The sequence below is a fragment of the Frieseomelitta varia genome, unplaced genomic scaffold, assembly GCF_011392965.1.
Source record: "Frieseomelitta varia isolate USP_RPSP 00005682 unplaced genomic scaffold, Fvar_1.2 scaffold_1023, whole genome shotgun sequence".
NCBI classification, from domain to species: Eukaryota; Metazoa; Arthropoda; class Insecta; order Hymenoptera; family Apidae; genus Frieseomelitta; species Frieseomelitta varia.
The window spans coordinates 669-21,084 of NW_025108666.1; the positions used below are offsets into that span (position 1 = coordinate 669).

At 40.9% G+C, this 20,416-nt stretch overlaps 1 long non-coding RNA gene across 1 annotated transcript; it reads left to right on the top strand.

Moving 5' to 3' along the window:
- The first annotated feature begins 241 nt into the window (after nt 1-241).
- LOC122527176 lies at nt 242-19,403 on the top strand. Its single transcript, XR_006306301.1, has 3 exons — nt 242-251; nt 12,476-12,490; nt 19,288-19,403. It is a non-coding gene; the product is annotated as an uncharacterized LOC122527176 (long non-coding RNA).
- The last annotated feature ends 1,013 nt before the right edge of the window (nt 19,404-20,416 follow it).

Below are 20,416 nucleotides of genomic sequence, written 5' to 3' on the forward strand. Positions count from 1 at the left end.
CCTCCTTCTTAAATGTTACGTTGCTTTTCTGGTAGGCTTCGGAGAACCGAAGGACTTAAATTTAACTGAACTAATTGAATTTCTCACGGTTACGTGTACGTGGCCGTTATTAAAATAAAATTTCGCGGAAGCAAAGTTCAACAGGAGCGTCGTATAAATGAAAATTTCTAAGAATCGTTCGTAGTGTCTCCGAAATTTTCGTAAATTTCGAGGACGATCGCTTGGTCCCTTCGATCTTTCAGACAGAAATTGTAATAGTTCAACGTTTGATCGAAATATTTCTACGTAAAACGTTTGCCAAGGTCAAGTGTCTCATTATCACCATATTGATATTTATCACGGGTGCGAAACAGTGGCTTTAAGTCACTTAAAGCCGATGGCGTCGAGCGAGCTTAAGGTCTGCGAGCTGTAACTCGAAATTCATGGCTAAAAATTCTCTCTCTCTCTTTCTTTTTTTTTGTTTTTCTTTATAAAAAGTCTTCAAGTTAAGAACCTTGAAATGAATTGAAAAGTCGTGAACGAGTGAATTTGAAAATTGTGAATCAGAAAGAAATTTCAGTTTGAATCATTCATTCGATTATTTGGTGACAAAAGGAAAATGATTCCTGTTGAGATACATAGCTAATACCTCGTGATTTAACGAAAACCATAAAATCTACTAACAAAATTTGACTTTATACTTTCGCAATCTATCTTCGAAATACTCGCGAGTGTACATTTATCGTCGCAGCAGTTATCTCTGTACAAAGCTCCAGTCATCATAGAAAAACATTTCCACGTGAAATGAAACCACCGCGCGAATGCGTTTGCCCCTCGTATACACAGAGACTCGCGCAAACATCCTCAACGTAATTATTAATTCAAAACAATCGTCAACAGAAACAATGTTCGTGCAACGAACAGAGTAATATCCATCCTTCGAACAACAATCTCCAATCTTGATCCAAGATCTCCGAGCTCTCCGTATCCCACTGGTACGACACTTATCAACCATCTGCCACCTGTATATCCTGTAATTTTGCGACTGCGAATAAAACCGACTCGCGTAGGAATGAAACCCACGTATCCACCCTATGTCCCTCGTTTCTCATAGCACGATAAACGAGGAAGAGAAGATTTTCGCAAAGTGGAAGATTCGGTCGGTTGAGCAGGGCGTGGTGCTTGTCAGACGGTTTTATCGTAAAACAGGAGGATAATGCGATCGAGCCGGGAAAAATCGCGGAAGACTTATGGGTCTAGACTCGACGGTTTCTAGGCTCTCTGGGCCTCTGGGCACTGGCAAGCCTCCACGTCGGCATGCGAGATACAAGCTGCCGATTAAACTTCCTATCCGGCCCCCTGTGTGTATGTACTATTCCGCTATAGATACGCTCTGCCATCAGAAACTGGAGATTTTCACAACGGTAGCCTTCGGCGTGTCTCTGCTACCGATCGTAGGGAACGGTCATCAAATACTCGAATTCCAAAGTGTTAAGCAGCTATAGTATTCGGAAATATTTTTCTTCGTGATAAAAGAGGAGAGCAATGTCTATGAAGATCATTTGAATTTTTGTTAAGAAAAAAATTCATAAAGTTGATATAAATAGGATTTGTTATAAGTAGGATTCTTTTGGCATGTTTTTGTGTTCAAAGCGGGATAGGATATGGAAAACAATATCTCGTACGAATGACGAATGATAATTCGCGACGTGCGGTTAATTTTTAATTTTACGGAGAGCACAGATATGAGAGTGAAAAGTGAAAATTTCTCATTAACTGAACGTTCATGAGATAATCCAGATAAGTAAAATGAAATATAAAGTTTACAGAACTGCAAGAGTCATTTTTTATATCTAGATAATATCAATTATTCTCAAGTCTGATGCCATATTATGGTAAATTATACGTTCCATTGTGAAAATAATTGAGTAAAACTAAAATGAACTTTCACTTGCAATCTATAGATTCTTGAAAAGCAGCATTTCAATTACGAGATGCCAATTGATTCCATACTTTCACTATTATTCTATCAAACATTTAATTCAAATGAACAGACAGGCAGTTTTATTTCACCATAGATTTAAAAATGAATGGAAATCTGGAATGGATAAAATTTAAAGTCAACACCGGAATAACTATTATAATATTTGCATACGCAACATATTCTAAATTTCAAGCATTCAAACATTAAATAAAATCTTTTTAATTTGCAGTGTAGTACCTACTGCCACTATCCTGTAAATATCTAATTGTAAAGGTCTGCCATTTTATAATAATGATTTTAAAACAAACAAATAAATTCAGAAGATTTGCTCTTCAAAAGCAAAAAATCCTAAATTCTAATTCCAAAAAAAAAAAAAAAATTCTCAGAACATTGAAAGCATGCTCCTCGACCCAAAAACAAAAAAGGGGAACCTATAACGGGGCGAGGTTGTGCGAAAGTCTCACGGAAACGCGAATTTTTCACGGCCGGCATCGTGGTGCTTTTCCAATTCGTAATTTCACGTGTGCACGCACGGCAGGAACCCGCGTGTCTCATTGTTCCCCCCGGGCTCGTTCGCACGTTTAGTTCTTCCCATTATGCGAGATAACGCCGGAAGCCGGTTATCTCGGTTCCGATCGCGGCCCGCCGATCATTATGCTTTTCAGGAAGCGCGACTTTCCCAAATGCGGTTGACGAACGGTCGCCGGATATACAAGGTGCCCCGAGAGTTTTGTCGGCCGGCTTTTAATGCCGTTACGTCGGACAAAGGAGATATCCCGGCGCGGATATCTCGATAGCTGCGGAATGTACTCTCCAAAGACAGATTGTTCGAAAGCCTGGCTTTCTATTCTCTCTCGTGAATCCCTGATCGTTATGAATGCATCTGTTTTGCACGAAGACGAAACGAGACGGAAAAACAGCTGGGACACGATGTTTTCTCTCGTTTACCCAAGACTGTAGGATGGATCGTTTTACGGACTTGTGCGTGGACTGTGTTTCGATTCGAAGGATTTAATTGCAATTCACAATTGTGGTTTTCACTTTCATCAGATAGTTTTTCTTATTTTTGTGAAATTTACTTATGTGCTTCTACTTTTGCTCTGCCGGATTTCATTTCTGTTTTGTAAGGTTCCCGCTGTTTTGCGTATTGAAAGATTCACTGCCTGTCGAACTGAGTATTAAAACATTTATTGTATACTTTATGTATGTATTACTGATATTTTAAGAAAAATGGGACATTTTTCTCACGAAAAAGAATTGAAGAAAAAGTCAAGAAGTTAATTTTTCTAGTACCAAAAATCTTTAGACGTGTATAACTGTTCCTCTCGATTTAAATACTTTGATTAATTTCCTCGCTGCCGCTCACCAGTGACCTTCGTGGCATTGAAGATTTAACCCTGAATTGCTACAATAAATTGTACAACGGTATTCCAACAAATTAAAAATATTCTCTTTAATCGGATCACCGTAACATCGTATGTTTCTTTTTAACAAAGTAATTGTCTGGATTATTCCAAAACTATATATATATATATATTGGATTCTACGAAAGTACAAATCAAACCGCGTTAAGATAAAACGAATTTATAATTTACGAATGCGTTAGGATAATTTGGAACGGTTTAATGGCTCAGTTTTATACCTGGGAAACTATTGCCGATAACTATTTCTGTATTTTTCGTACTGACATCAGGATCGTAGAACTTACATACGTGTAAACAAGATAGCGTGCAATAAATTCCGAACGATTTAGATTCAGATAAAACTCGTGCGCATGTGTGTGTGTGTGTGTCTGTGTGTTTACTGTCTTCGTTCTATTTTTTTACGTTAATTAAAATTCACCCGGTCATTGCCGAGCCCCGCTGGTAACGGCTGCATCACGAGGAAAATCGTTTAATTAAGCGGCAGTTTCTCGTTTGATATACAAACCGATCCTGTAATTTTCCTCGAAATAACAACATTCCAAGCGAACGTGTTCCCATCGATTAACTTCTTCGGTATCCGTCGATTCGCGGCCAGATAAATTGAACACACACACCGCCACCGGAAGAATTACGTTATCGTATAATAAATTACCATTTGATCGTAGATAAATTATAGACAACGCCATCGACCAGAGTCGAGATTATTCGGTAAAACGTGCTCGAGGATCGAAGTCGAATAAAGTGTGTTAAATCTGCCAAGATCGTTCGATTTTTCTTTCTTTTCCCTGACAGCGATCCAGTCACTTTCAGTCATATTTTATATCGTCCTAATCGCGCGCGAGAAATAAATAATTAATCGTAAATGATCGGAACAACTTGGAAAGAAACGCGACTTAATTTGAAAATTTTCACTTCTTTTCAATCTGTATCTCACTAGAATTTAATGTAGAATTTCAACGAATATTGTTAATGGTACTAATGGTTCAGTATTAACACTGCTGTTCGCTTCTTAGTGAAAACTTCTCATGCAACACACGGCGCGGCGGTACGATGAAAGGAATCAGATATAAATATTAAACTACTATCGCCTACAATTAGTATGGTGTATGTTGTATATTTGCATATGCAAACGCAACCTTTAAAACACCACTAATTACTACTAGATGACGTTTGCGCAAAAAGTTAGAGGTACAAATCCCGTTATTTTTCCGACACCGACGTATCCAGCGTTTTTTATCCATTGCTTTCTCCTTTTCCACGCAGACATTAATTGACACGTTAATCATCATTTGCAGTAAAAAAAAAAAAAAGTTTTCCATTCCTCGACGTGTTCTTTCTTTCAATTATTTCATTATCATTTAAAACTAAATCCCCATCATTGTCTCCCATTGTCAAAACTCAACACTAGAAGAGTTGAATTTAAATGTCGTGTCTCGAAGTAAATGTTGCCTTTTTTTCTTTTTCTAAACAACGACGACGGAGATAAGAGAAACTTCACGGAACAATTGAGAAGTTCTTCGAAATCGTGCGCGCATTAATCGACTAATTACCATCGCCTCGCCTCACCGGACGGACAATCGCGTGCATGCGAACGAATGGTTTAAAAATGAATTTATTTTCCCGCGGCTCCTTTCTCAATAACACGCCGCTCGCGGATAGATCGTGCCTGGCTGACACCGATTAACGGTAAAATCAGAGGCAGATAATCTCAATGAGCTTCGATCTAATCTTCGGCGGGTTTTCTTCCGCGGACGTTCCGCTCGTCGGCGATTGCCTCGCCTCGTCGGGCGAGATTGCATCGCGTTTTTTTTTCCACGCGTTAATAAACAAGTTTATTTATTTCACGCTGTTAATTAACCGCATTCGTACCGTATCCTCCACTTGTATAATATTATAATCCCGAGTCGACCCTTTCGTCGCCGTGTCGAACGATTTTTTTCTTTCGCCTCTCGTCTCGGCGATCGATAACCGAGCGAACGACGCACTAACGATTCGCACGATTAGCGTCTTTAAACGGTACCCTTAATGGACGTCGATCATAACAGTTCGATTTCCACGCGCGTTAGTTCGCTGCTTCGTTAATTTCTATTTCGCGATCGATCCGTTTTAATAGTTGGCCAGATTGTATTTAGATCGTGGTATTAATAATCGGGATCGATTCTGTGTTTGCGCGGGTAACGTGACGCGAATTATAACGTTCGAAACTGGGTCGCGAGGCGAGTGATGTCAGAGATTGAAGAATGTCAAGATTGGAAACTGCAGTGGGGAGGTATTTGAATTAAAATCGAAGTAACCAGAGGATCTGGAGTTTATTCAGATTAGTAATAAAGTGGACACTGAATAATAAATTTTTCTAGAAAAATCTACCCATTTACCACTCGACTAAATTAACACGCGCTTCCTGAATCATCTTACAATGTACCTGTTCCACCGTCCGTTACCTTCGCTGTACCAAAGTCTTGACAAAAAAATAAAAGAAAAAAAAAGAAAGAAAAAAAAGATTAGTCCTCGATAAAAATAACCACACACAATTCAAATTACTTCGTACAGTGGTAGATATCTATCCCATCCATCCTACGACCACCTATCAACGCCAAAAAATATTCCCAGTGTAAACACCACTCCGCCAAAAAGGACGAGCACGTAAGCGTAAGCGTGTGGATCCCCGTATCCTAGCCTTTTCCGGGGTGTAGCCCGGTGATCCGGCCGGGGCCCCGATGAAATAACACGAGAGGAGTATCGCGGGATCGGGCGACAGCAGGTGGTAAAAAGATCGGTACTCGGCGGAGCAAACGCTGCGCAGGCATTCGCGACGTGCCGCAGGGAGGCGAGTTCTTGCCGAGGCAAGACGGCCACGCGGTTAGTCATCAAGGCCCGGAGATTATTCCCGCGGACGGCGACCCGACCGGTTGACCAAAACCACAAGCTTCTCCCCCCGGTTCGTTCGTTCGTTCGTTGTATGCTCGTCCGTCGTCGTCGTCGTCGTCGTCGTCGTCGTCGTCGTCGTGCTCTCCTTCTTCCCCCTTTTCCCGAGCTGTTTTGCTCAGACAGACCTCTTCTCTTATTCTCTCTCTCTCTCTCTCTCTCTCTTTCGTCCATCCTCATTGGCGTCCACCTCGTCTCTTGCTTTCTGTTTCACTTCTGTGTCGCTGGTGGTGCGCATTTCCCTCCGCGGTTGCCTCCGTCTCGAGTCGCCGGCGCGTCCGGTCTCGACCGAGATCGGGTAATCTTAGAAAGTCAACTGGGTATCGGGTATTGATGGCTACATTGTTTCTCGTCCCCGTTGAGACCCGGCCCCTTCCTGGGCCACCGTCGCACGGCAGGCAGCTTTCACGCGATCCAACCCACCGCTTTTTTACTAACCGGCCGCGCGATTTATCGTCGTTTCACGGAGGATCCACACGGTCGGTCGGTTTGCGCTTCGTCGTCTTTCGCCCTCCGCGACTCGTCCATCGCCCCAGCTTCGACACGCCGACTGGAGGCCGCCGCCACGTGATTTCTCCAACGCTTCGCGCTTCATCGAGCTTCCACGATTCAGGGGACGATGACTGGGCTCGTTCGTTCGTTGCAAGTAATTGTTTTGGGACGAAGAGGTGTTTTTCTTTTTCTTTTTCTCTTTCTTCTTTTTTTTTTTTTCTTTTTTTTTGCTTTTAGAGGATTGTTCGATTCTTGTTCGTCAGAGGTATGTTTGAAGTTGTGGTTTGTATAATTTCGACTGTTACCTCTTGTCAATAAAAGTTTAATGTTCTATTCGCATTTGTGACAGTGGTGATTCAATTAGATCTTTTGTGAAATTAATAGCACCTAATTTTTAAAAATCTGGGGATCTCACGAAGCTACATACATCTCTCGTTTTGAAAATAGCAATTAAATAAATGCTTGTATACATTCCTATTGTTATCGATATAATTAAAAGAATGAGACCGAGGTTGAAAGTTCTAGTACTTGCTACTCTTTGCACGCCTTTCCATTTTCAAATTTCCCGAAAATGTGGAAATATAAATATACAAAAATTCATAGAAAGTCATTAAATACTGTAACATGTACCGTTTCTTGGAATATTTGATCCATTTCATGCATCTCATTAATCACAATTAGTTAAATTGCGATTAATCAACGTCACTCCAAAACTTGATCTCGCCATAATATTATAAACGTTATATCACTCTCCGTTTCAGAATGGCTGAACTTTAAAATTCAACCTTCAACCTTTTGATTCGCCCTCTGGTCTATCGCTTGCCCAAACCTTGGCCCGCGAAACGATTACTCTATTTTCACACGAAACTTCACCCAAATGGCAACGATCGGCCATTTCTCCGACTTGGCCAGCGATAACGCCGATTTTATCGCGCGGGTTTTCGAGTAATCACTCTCGTTGTTGGAACTTGAAACTAACCGCACGCGCGCGCATAACTCAAGTGTTTTATCGCAACCTCATCATCACCGCAGTCTGCGCCTTCGGCCATGCATGTCGGTCTGTTTTTGCTACGCTACTCATATTAAAGACCTCCGAGTCAAAGTGCTAATACGATACGTGTGTACACGGTACGTAACTTACGTATACGCGTGGCCGTACAGAGAAACCAGTCGCCTCGTACACGTTCGAATACGTTGCTCCGGTTCGCCTAACATTCAGAAAACGAGCGCTCGCTTATTGTCTCGTACCCTTGCTCTCATTACTCTCGAGTCTCGAGCTCTGTTTTTTCACCCATCTCCGAGCAGTCTCGATCATCTTGCTGTCAGACTTCGATACCCGACTCCGGCATATTTCGTCTGTCGATTTCACTGAATTTTCGTTTGTTAATTCGATTGAAGTACGAACGGAAATATCTTTCACAGTTACGTGTCTACACCTGTGATTTTCTATACAATTATTGTTCGTTTGACTTTCCCCTTTCCTTGAAGCTGAGAGAGAGAGACAGAGATTTCAATGAAAATTTCACATTGCAAATTTTGAATTTGTGCGTAATTTGTATCTGTGATTTCTGGACTTTTATTGAAATGTTTATCTCGTAGATTCGATTAAATGATTTTTCGATTGAACGTCATTTTTGTGCCGTAGTTTTTAAATAAAGACGTAATATCTGTAATTTTCTTTTTTTCTCTCTTTTATCATGAGCTTAATGTTGTGGAGATCGTGGTTGATTTATCGGATACATGCAAAGTTTCTTTAGAAGTATTTTCGGACTGGTAAATCGTAAAATTTGCCGACAAAGATTATTTGTTCTATGTTCGTGGTATAAGCGTACCGTATCAAACACGTAGAAAACGTCATTTGCAAATCAACATTCAACCGTAATTGTAATTTCTTGAAAACATCGTACAACTCGTCAAATGCAATTTTCCAACATTGTGCTAGATTTTATTCTATGTATTCTCATTAAAAATTATTTATCCGAGAGTTGACTGAATCAAAACGAAATTTCTCTTTGACAAAAAGAAAAAAATACTATACACTTTCGTGTATTGACGTCAAAATCTCCATAACGTATCATTCTATTACGTATATTCCATCAATAATTACATGCTTTCGTGAAGATACGACGAATTCATCGTATTTTATACTCTCGATTGCACGTTCGTGTCAAATATTTGACAATGTACTAAACGTAAACAAAGACACTACGCGGAATTTTTCTCAGATTCGAATATGAAAGAAAGAAGAAGAAGAAGAAAAAAAGCAGAAAGCATACATTAATTTAAGAAAAAGCAATGTTTCTCCTGAGGGAACTCGTGACGCCCACTGGTTCGTTCAAAGTGCAGGTTAAAGAGCTCGCCGACCTCGCGGTGGCATAATTTTACGTAACGCCGTTTCAACGCATGATATGTCTGTTATTTTTCGCGATCGTCCGTTTCGATAACACCGTTTTACAACTGACAACTGATTTTGGAATCGCGATTTGTTTCTCTTTAACACGCGAGCCGCATATTAATGCAGGGCATATGTATGTTCGGCTAAATGCTGGCGACGAAAGTAAATGAAACAATCATCGTCCAGATCTGTACAACAATTTATATGAAAAATTATGAGCTGGTTACAAAATTATAAACTGATTGTTTTAATAATTCTGTGCTTATATAACGTTTGAAGAATTTTTCTCTCTTTTTAAAGAGTAGTAATTACTTGAGTGTTCATTATCAATATTGTTAAAACAAAATTTGTTCTCTTCAAAATTTCATTTGTCCAGGATTTTACTCTGACTCAAATGACGAGTATTTCCTATAATCAATACCAGCTGCGACAGTTCAAAATATTAATATTTACTTCTACCAAAGAAGAAGAAAATCATTATTTTTTCCCAAAATCTCGGGGTGCTTCGAACTTTCGAACGAGAAGCTGTGTGTATATATATATATATATAGTTGGCACACGAGTCTCAGAAAAACGAAGAAACAAAAAAGAAATTCGCCTAGTCGCGAGATCGCGGACGAAAAGGATCTATCGCGCGCGCCGAATTACGTAAGGCAGCAGCCGATTTGACTAAAAATACCGTGCACGAGGATTATATTCCGTAAGCATCTAACGTTACAATGCTCGGTCGACGAACGCTTGCGAGGCTTGGCAACGGGAGGCTTAGCAAATTTTCGTCGGCGTTAAACGAAACGTGTACGTTTCGACACGACAGTGCGTTTGTTCCGGCTGCAGCCGTGCGTTTGGCCCGGCCACCACGATCAATAAGATCGACAGCGTACACGCGAACAGCCATATTTACGATGTGCGAACGCGATCGCGTAAATGCAACACGAACAGTGAACGCGAAACGCCGCGCTTTCGCCCCGTCAAGTTGCCAACAATGCACGATGGACTGACATTTTTCCTTGTTCATCCTCCTCTCTCGCACTATTTCGAGTCGCTCTTTGACATTTCTTTTCCTTCGAGCCGATCTCTATAATTTTTAGAGATAAAATTCAAGGGCTAAAACTAAGTAAAATATCAGATTGTCAAATATTACAATTTTCTGTCACTTCTTTCTGTCAAAAAAGTTTCAACGCAGTGGTATTTTTCTTCTTCTAAAGTGTAACGTCAGAGATGCGAGCGAACTTGTTTAGCGAAAAATTTATACAAAGTGTATCCACTTTTATTTAAGTTGGCCTCGTTAGTGTATAAAATATAAAGACGTATGAAACATGCGCATAATTCTAACGATTATCCCTTAGAAATGAAATATTAGGACGAAATGAAAATCTGGCGTAACGAATGGTATCTTTGTTCAGTGTTACGCAACACAGTGAACTGACCACCGCACGATAATGCTTTAATTCCTATACATTTAAAGTGACGTTGCAATAGTGCAAAAACCAGGTCGATGCCTGGAGCAGTTTTAACGCCAACCTATTTGTCATTTGGAGCGAAAGGAGTTAACGAGGAAACTGAATACTGCTTTGTATAACGGTTGAACAATTCCGTTCTGTGTTACTTCGCAACCTATTGGCTATTACCTTTATAGAAAAATCCAGTTGCACAATTTTGTTGAAACAAACACGCGTAAACATTCGTGCTTCTCGATATCAAAAATACATATTCCGAATTTTAATTAACAAAAGACAGCACTCGCTCGTGAAAATGTTGATTTTGGCAAAAAGTTTTCGATGAAACGCAGATATTCGAAAGTGCTCAATAACATTTAGACCTTTCATGTTTGTAAATTCTACTTTCTCCTTGCAATAATTCCTTAAAATTTCCTTTTTTTTACAAAATCAAAAGTGCTTAGAACGTTGACAAATGTTCGCATCGAGGGTGCGAATAATTTCTACATATATTGTTCTAAATAAACATTACACTGTCGACGATTCCATCAGTTTCAGATTCCATCAGAGTCATTGCGTTTGATTGGAAACTTTTTACCAAGGGTGTACAATTTCGTCCTCTCATTCGCATTTATCCACGTAAACTCTGCGCTATTTATCCGTCCAGACGCCAGTCCCCACAACAGATACCTCTAAAAATCCCTCGGACCATCTAACTCATCCCCTGCAATACAACCAACCCCCTAGCCACGTAGTACGCTCTCCTCCTAATTCGGGGCCGTTCAATCCCCGAAACGATAATGGACACGAAGTAAAGTCAGTCGCGTCGGATCTCGAGAATCTCCCTGAGATTCCCCCATAACTGTCGCGAACGCCCCGTTGTCCTAAGGATCCGAAAAGCACCATCGTCATCGGTCGCCGGCGTCTACGACTCCGTGGTCTCGGAGACGGGAGAGCCGGCGAAAAGGCCTGCCACTCCTCCCTCTCTGTGACGGGGCCAAGGAGTCCCGATCCGACATCCCCTCGTGTCGAGACGTCGTCACGAGGGGTGGAAAGCTTCCCTCTTCTCTCTCTCTCTCTCTCTTTTTTTCTCTTTCTTTCTTTTTTCCCGAAAACCAGCGAAGGATGTCGGTTTGTTTCGGTCGGCAGGAAAATGGCGCCAGAGAGAGAGAAAGAGAGAGAGAGAGAGAGAGAGAGAGAGAGAGAGCAGAGAAAGAGAGAAACGTAACCAGACCAGGTAGAGAAGGTAGAGAGTCCTCTCCCTTCGCGCGTAGTTCACGCTGGTCAGGCTGGCCCTACACTCTTTACTCTTTCTCTCTCTCTCTCTTTCTCTTTCTCTTTCTCTTGGTCGAGAGAGCGGCTTCGCGACTCGCCAGGCCCTTCTGGCCCCTCTATCTGCCTCTCTGGCCCTTCGTTCTTCCCTCGGCGTCTCTCTTCGAGGACCTACGCCGGTCCCTCTGCCTCCGTCGCCGTCCTTCTTTCGCCCGGTGGCATCGTCCTCGCGTCTACAACCTCTGAAGCTCCACTCCGCTGATGCAGAGCACTGACCCGCAAACTGGTTCCTCCATTACACCAGGCTTTCTCCCTCTCCCACCCTTTGCTCTCTCTCTCTCTCTCTCTCTCTCTCTCTCTCTCTCTCTCTCTCTCTCCTTCCTTCCAACAGCTGCCCCCCTCCCCCTCGACTTCTTTCTTTCCCCTTCGTCCCGCTGTTTCGTCGTCTCGGATCACTTCGATTCCCTCTAGTTTTCTCTTTCTTTCTCTCCTGCTTTCCTCGCCGTCTCTCTCTTTCTTTCGTTTCGCCGCGCGCCCCGCTCGCTGTGTCTCTTTCACTTACAATTAGCCTTCCTACGTCCGTGTCAGCTTCTGCAACCCCCTGCGGAACGATCGGCCTCGTCAAGACCGCCGGCAGATTCGGCGAGACTGCATACACCAGAGACACCGATAGCCCTCCAACCTTCCTCTTTCCTTCGTTTCTTACATTCGGAAGAGTGCTTTCCTACGGGGTAGTTTCGACAGTTTTTTGTTTTGCTCTGTTCTTTCTTCGTGGTTTTTATTGATTGGTTGGATGGTGGTGAATTTTTTGGTTCTTTGCGCTGGCAACTGACTGCAGACCATAACGAGTGACCGAACCGTATATAATTCAATAATTCGCCGCTTTCTTTTTGGTATATCACTGGATAGAAATTATTGAGAAGTAATACATTTATTGTTTGCCTTGCCCAGGCTGTACTTAAATATACTTAAAACTGAGAAAATATTACAATTTTGGGACAAAAAAATTTTCGATTCTTTTTTTCAGTGTTTCGATGATGGCGACTGACGAGAGTGTTTCGAGTTTTGGAGAGATCGTTGATTTCGCGTTTGTCGGGAAGCTTTCGATAGAGTTACAATGGTATCATAATTACTTTTTAATGAATGCAAATATTTGTCTTCCCTGATAGTAAACAACATTGTATCTGTCTTGGACAGTTTACGTATTTCTGCGTATTATGCTCAACGCATTTTTACAACGTACTACTATATCGAAATAGAAGTAGTAAAATCAATGTAACAGCTTGAAATTTCAAAACGAAAGGTCCATTAATTTGTTTTCAACGAGATGATGGAAATATACGACCTCAATTATCAAGTAACAATATTGTTATAAAAGATTTCAACGCAAACGACTTTATCGACGACACATCACGTGCTCTCACTATCCCAAAAACAAGATCACATCCCAGATGTTTCTCCCTTAAAAAAATTTACATCTCAAAATTCGATTTGGAAAAATGATTAAAGTAATTTCGTAAACGTAAGAAGACAATTACAAATTTTCGATAATCCTCAATTACGTAATTCCAATCCATATTCGAATCGAACGAACCTGAATCTCTCCAAAGTAAAAAAAAAAACATACTGGGACTCAACGTCAACCACCTAATTGTATCGCTTCGCCAATTCTGTCTCGCTTCGTTCAAAGCTCACCCACGTTCAACTTGATCCTCCCCAAAAAATCAAAAGATTTGATTTGCCAACGCAGAAAACGTAAGAACCTCTCGGATCGTAAAAACCGGTGCCGGAGTTGTCTTTAACCTTCAACCGTTTCGCCGGAACGATTCAACCATAACCGCGGACGTTTCTCGGGAGCAGTTCGCGGGCGTTCGCGAGAAAAGATGATTCGCCGGAACGCGAACGGTCGAAGCTACGTTCGTGACCTAGTGAAGTTTTAGAGTGGCTGGTTTCGCCAGACAGGCGAGGTGCCCCGGCGCTCGTTGGTCGCGTTTTCCCCGCGGGGCAGCCGCCGCCAGACGTGGAATTAGCGCTGAATTAATTCGCACTTTATCGCCTGTCCGAAGGCGAGAGCGACCACGCGTTTCCACGCGCCGCTCGACGTGCATCAACGTGCCACTAATTTCGCTGGCACCGCGCGGGATAATTGGCGATCGTGGCTCGCGATTGTTCACTCCTCCTTGTGTCGTCTTCTCTCTGCTGTCTGTCCTCTCGCGATCTGACTAACGGGATGATAGATCTTCGAGACGCGGCCTCTTCTTGCGTAACGCGTGATCGATAATTGTTTGAAAATTCTCGTCGTTCAACGTAGGGATCTTCCCAGCGTCCGAGTTGGATCAAACGCTCGTAAATACGATCGTGATTGTCCTATTATCTTGTTCCTTTATTACTTTTATTCGTTCATTTTATTTTTTACTGCTGTTTCATTTCCATTCCAGCTCATCGATGCTCTTCTACTGTCAGGCAATTTTTCTCACTGCGATTTTACCTTTTCGTAAAATATGAAAGATTCTAGGTGCCATCTAATCTTTCTATAAATCACTTTCTCGTCGAACATTTCGATTATCTGAGGTTTTGACATGTGTAATCTTTCCTATTTCTTAGTCTCACTTCTTTGTCTCTCTAACACGAGTTTTATATCGACAGTTCTAACATCTATCTTAGTATTGAGTTTAATCTGTCGAACGGACGAATCTGTAGAACGGCTCATTTATCAATTTAACGTGACACGAAAAATGTAAAAGTCGGACGATCGTTGAATTGGAGCAAATTTATCCTTCAATTCGTTTTCTTTTTTTTTTTTTTCTATTCGAACTAGAACAGTTTCAATGCTTCTAACGAGGACGATTAGCTCATAGCCAATGATAGGTCGTGAAATCGAACTTAATCATCTAATGCAATTAATTGGATTTGATTCGATGCTTAATAGATCGTATTATTTGACGCGGAGCTTGCGTCATCGCAGTTACCCTCGTTTCTGTTTTACTCCGCGAACACGAACCAAACAATCCATAAGTATTCGCAAACAAAGATTTGCCAAATGCTGAGTCTGTCGAGCTTCTCGTTTTTCCAAGAGCTTCGTCGAGCATTCTATATTATATTGAATACGCAAATAAGCGAAAATTATTTTCGTATCATTACCGAGAAAGATTCGAAGGAAAGCAACAAGGTTACCTTCTCTATTATCGAAGACTTTTCAAACAAACAGATTACAGAAATGTAGAAACGCTCGAAGGCTTGTGTAAATAATAATGAATATCATAATCTAAACAAGTCTGATTTCTCTCTTTCGTACGTATTTCGTCTGTATTTCTCGGATGGAAGAGGCATAAGTTAAGCGCTGTCAATTTTGCAGGAAAATAGTTGTGATATTTTAAGTATAACGCGAGAACAAGAATCAAATCGATAACATATCAATATTTATATCTTTACTTTATTTGTTGTACTTACTTTAATAATTACGGGGTAAATGTTCGTGCAGCCGATGAAAAATTACCGACACTTTAAACTGTTGTAACTTCGTAAAAAGGAACAAACAAACTCTAAGAAATCATCATAAAAAGGCGATTTCAATCTTCAAGATTCATTGTGTGAATTTAATTAATAACGAAAAATATTTTTTGGTATGTTAAAGACTATACTGTTAGTACTTTCTACTTTCACAATGCTGAGCCCATTTCTCCCAAAAATGTTTTTAAACAAACATACTCCTTCTATCAAACATTTTACAAATTAAATCAAATTAAATTATTACAGCAATTATTAACAATGATAAAAATAATAATAACAATAACAAAAATAATAATAACAACATACATAACAATTATTAAATTATTAGTTTAACACCACAATCTTGAATAATCGAACGAACAACTACGAAACGATAATTGTTCAGAACACCGACGATTCTTTATCAAATAACCCAACAACCGTATGCGATTACTTCACATCATTACAGTTAGTTTTTCATACTACCAGTAAAATAAGCTCACTAAATTATTCTATACATTTACATACATACGTAATTCGAAACGCTGCTCGTGATACGCGTTCAGTAAAGATAAATTGCTCGACATGGCCTAGTCGTCGTGATGTCCTTTTCAATTATGACAATTTATGCTATCGCGTAACACATCGCAAATGTTGCCCGGCGCAAGCCTACGATAATTATCGTTCGCTGATAAACCGTGCCGTTTCGTGATTTCTGCGAAGTGTAGGTCGCACCTGAAAGAAGGGAGCGTGATTTCTTTCGTACGTGGGCCCGCGATCACAGTTGCACGATTAGCAGCCGTTTTGAATTACGTGCAAAGTAGACAATAATAGAACGAGAACACCGGCTTGCCGCGAGGTAAAAACCGTTTTAACGCTTTTGCAGTTAAGCGGCCGGCGACAGTGAGAATTTGGTGAAATCTGTGTGCGTTTCGTCTTGCGTTGGTCGAGGGAAATAGTATGTCGTATAAATCTTGATTTTGTAGCGAAGAATATTTTAGCAGTTTGTCATGTGTATTATCTGCGAATATCGCGATTCAATATCAATTACCAGCGAACATCTGTAGAGAAGTAGAGAAGAATACAGCAGAGATGTTTCGTATCATATTTTATATTTACCATGTTACCACTTTATATCGTTATACGATCATTTTTACGTTCTCAATATTTGAAATGAGCGTACTATAGATATTTATTTATGCTATTTGCAGATAACATTGAAAGAATACTTTAGTAGCTGGTTATATACAATTTGTCTCGATTGTCAATAAAAAATTTATTTATATCTTTTTATATTTGATCGTTTAGAATTTCACCGTGTTGTGAATGCTTGCATTTGAACATTTAAATTTACGCATTCTTCGCTATGAATCTCCAAAAGCAGAGAATCATCAAGAATCCCAGTTACCCCGAATGAAAATTGCCAGATATTTCGGTGAAAGTCGCGCGACTCGTTTGTTCAACGGGTTAAGAATTGAACACCTATAGATCATTTCCAGACAAGTTCGAGTTTTTCTTTTAAAATATTTCGCATTCCCAATAAATATTCGACGAGATCTCACAACAAAGGTCTCGCCGATGCAACAGCATTTGTAGCGCGAGGCGCGCGAAAATAAAAATCGCGCGTGTTACGAAAAGGGAAAACTGGCGAAATCGAGAGAAAAGAAAACCGGCGACACTCGGCGACAGGTTCGCCACGGTGACACGGTTCGTTTTAAACCCGATAGATAAACGATTCGTTTTGATCGATTGTTCGCCGTCTTGTTTGCGCAACGAGCGAATCGCAATGCAGCTAACAATCGAGAAACACACCCTGAATTCGAGTTACGTCAACGCCAGTTGTCATTTAGACCATTGTCACCGTCGCAAAGCGTTCGCTAACGATTTACGACCGATGGAACCCAGTCTCAGATTTAGCGAATTGATCTACGCGCGACTTTGGCGGATTTGATTGTTACAGTTGTCGGCTTGTCGCCTAGTTTTAAATGGCGGCTGGCGATCTCTCGATTGCAGTGGCTGTAGAAATTTATATTGACGCGAAGATTGACGAAAAGGTGCGGGCTTTACATATTATTAACCGATCGCCAATGTTTCTTGTTATTGCTGATTGTTATAAGTGATTTGCTATTTGTGGATCAGCTTCGTTGTTATATTTCCGAGATGAGAATTTTATTTATCGTTAGCGTACTGCTGACGTTTATGCATCCAAAAGTTTACAGATTACAATATGCAAAAACACCTACCTGTATGAAATATCGACAGTTGACCTTCCGTTTCTTGTATTTAACTAGAGTTTTTACATCGTGAAATCCATAAAATCGAATAAACTAAAATCCGCAACTTCGACTTTGCCACTGATTAATTTAAATTCCCGCGAAATTCGAGAAATAATACGCTACTGCAAAGAGAAAACGCGCTGGATTAGTAATTCCGATACGTGTTTTATTCCGTGTGTAAATTCAAACGGGGCACATAAGTGCAAGTTTCTCAAAATCGATCGAGTATTATTAATAAATGTGTGCGATTATGTTTATTAAACACAACGTTTATCAAAAATATCGATAGCACGAAGAAAAAGAAAAATATAAAGAAGAGTATAGGTGTTCTTAATATATATATATAGACGTACTCCGAATCGGAAGCAGTAATTTGCACTGGAGTAAAAGTCGGGTAATGACAGCCTTTCGAAAGATGAAAAATGTAGGAGCGCGGGCACAATAATCCAGTTTTCCAAAACAACGTGACATCTTTATGACAGGGAGCAGCTGCATTTTAAATACGGGCGACGCGCGAGAAATTTGGGGCGATTTTTATCGATTAATTGGCGAGTTAAAGTTTGCGCGCGAACGTTCTTGAGATGAAGAACTCGAACAAGCGATTCCGAGTCACGTTTTACGTGACAACAAAAGTAAGAAAATACGAGATCTATAGCAAATAAATTATTTAAACGATTAATAAACGAGTGTGTTAAATTAATCAGACGGAATTAATTATTGAATAAACATTTGAAAAGTTAGATGCACGTTACGTGATAGTACGAACGAATCACTTCGTTTCTTTTTTCTTTCTTCAAGTTTTGCCTTCTCATCGCGACCCATACTTCAAGTATCTAGATGCAAATGCTTCGATACGATTCAAGAACCACCATCATCAAAAATAACTTTAAAACGTTCAACGTGCTTTATGGTTCAAACGTACAATCAGCAGTTGCATTAAAAATAATTCCCTAGTCATCTGGCATAAATATCTCATCGGACGTCTTAACTACAGGATCATTTTAAGAATAATTTATAGACTGTCTGACTTTTACGATTTTTACATTTTTTTTCTTTTTTTTTTTTTATTAGAATACGTTAAGGCGAGTTTAAAATTAAAAACTCGCAAGTGTCACGAAAGTATAATAACATAATATGAAAGTTTACGTAACTTCTTAACAAGCCATCTCGTTTTCCCGTCCTCGACACTTTAAATGCATTATTAACTGTAAATTTCCATAAATTAATCTGAATAAAATTCATTGATTCAACCCTTATGAATTGCCAATCTTTTCCACTATTTATTATTATTATTATTATTATTTTTGTTTATATAAGAGGAATTCGCATTAAATGCATTCAAGACTTTAGATATTACCTAAAACTCCGACTCGACAAATAGAGTTCTCAATTGAAACATCAACGACATATTATTACACGATAGATTGCGGATATTCATGCAGTTTCATATTTAATAATATAAAGATAACCGGAGAAAGACCAGAACTTCAACAGACAATTATATCGTTTGATAAATATTACAAGGACATTGTTATCGTCCGTCTTCAAAATTTTTTTCACCTCCAAATCTCCCTTCGCACGAAACGCACGAAAGTTCGCAATCTACACATTATAGATCTCATGCTAGACTCACCGGTTGCTGACTGGGTTTGAAGCAACAGCCCGATCAAGGAAATCAGAACGTATGTGTTACATCGGGGCGCTACGATACCCCTACGCAGGGTCGTCATCTCACGCCTGGTTTCCCCTCGAACTACCGCCGCCCTTGCGACCACCACCTTCGGCAACTTTGGTTTCTCAACTTCCGCCTTCGCTCCCGCCAGCTCCGCGTCGCGTAGTCCTCGTGCTTCACATCTCATCTGCCACGCCGCTGTCTCTTCTAGTCTACGTCCGCTGGCGACCCTCCTTTTCCCCAAATCTCCGTCCACCGCAATCGTTTTACCACGTATCGGCCCACCACCACCTCCACCTCTCAGGCCACCTCGTCATTTAACACACCGTTTCGCTGAAACGTTCGATCGTTTACAGAGTCACGATCCCCCAACTCGAGTCCCGCGCCCGTGTTTACGAACGTGTGCGCTTCGCCTCCTTTCGAACTGACTTTTACAACCGGGCGACACTCTGTCGCTTACTATCGCTCTGTCTTATATACGGTGTGCACGTTTACGTGTCTGAGAAACTACGTGGCCTAGCGAGAATTTTCGTCGATCGAGAGGAAAAAAGAAAAAAAAGAAAAAGAAGAACAAAGGAGATCTCCCTCGTCGAGATTTCTTTTTGTTTCGTACGTTTCTTTTTCGCGCGTCCCCTGCCTCGCGAGACGCGACGATTCGGTTACGGGGCGGCCCGTTCCACGTCCGAAGCTGAACTCTGCGCCGGTGAATCGGTGTCACGCGACTATAAGAACGCGCACGGACGGTGCCACGCGATTAACGCCGCTCGCATTTTCGCGAGAAAGTGTATTCCGCGCCGACACACCGCCCGTCAACGTCCATCGAGACGATCCCGCTTTTCGCTATTTTCCTCTTCTCAGTTCCCACCCAATTCTTCCCTTCTTCTCCCTCTTTTCACTCTATCGTGTCTGATACAAGATCTCGTGAGATTAACGAGAAACGATAACGCGATTGAGAGGGATTCGAGTTTCACAAACGGAACGCGCGACGACAACAACACTTGCTCGTCAGGTTCGATCTAACAGCGGCCTCGCGATCCGTCTCACGATAAAGGGACACCTTTCTCGTTCTCGG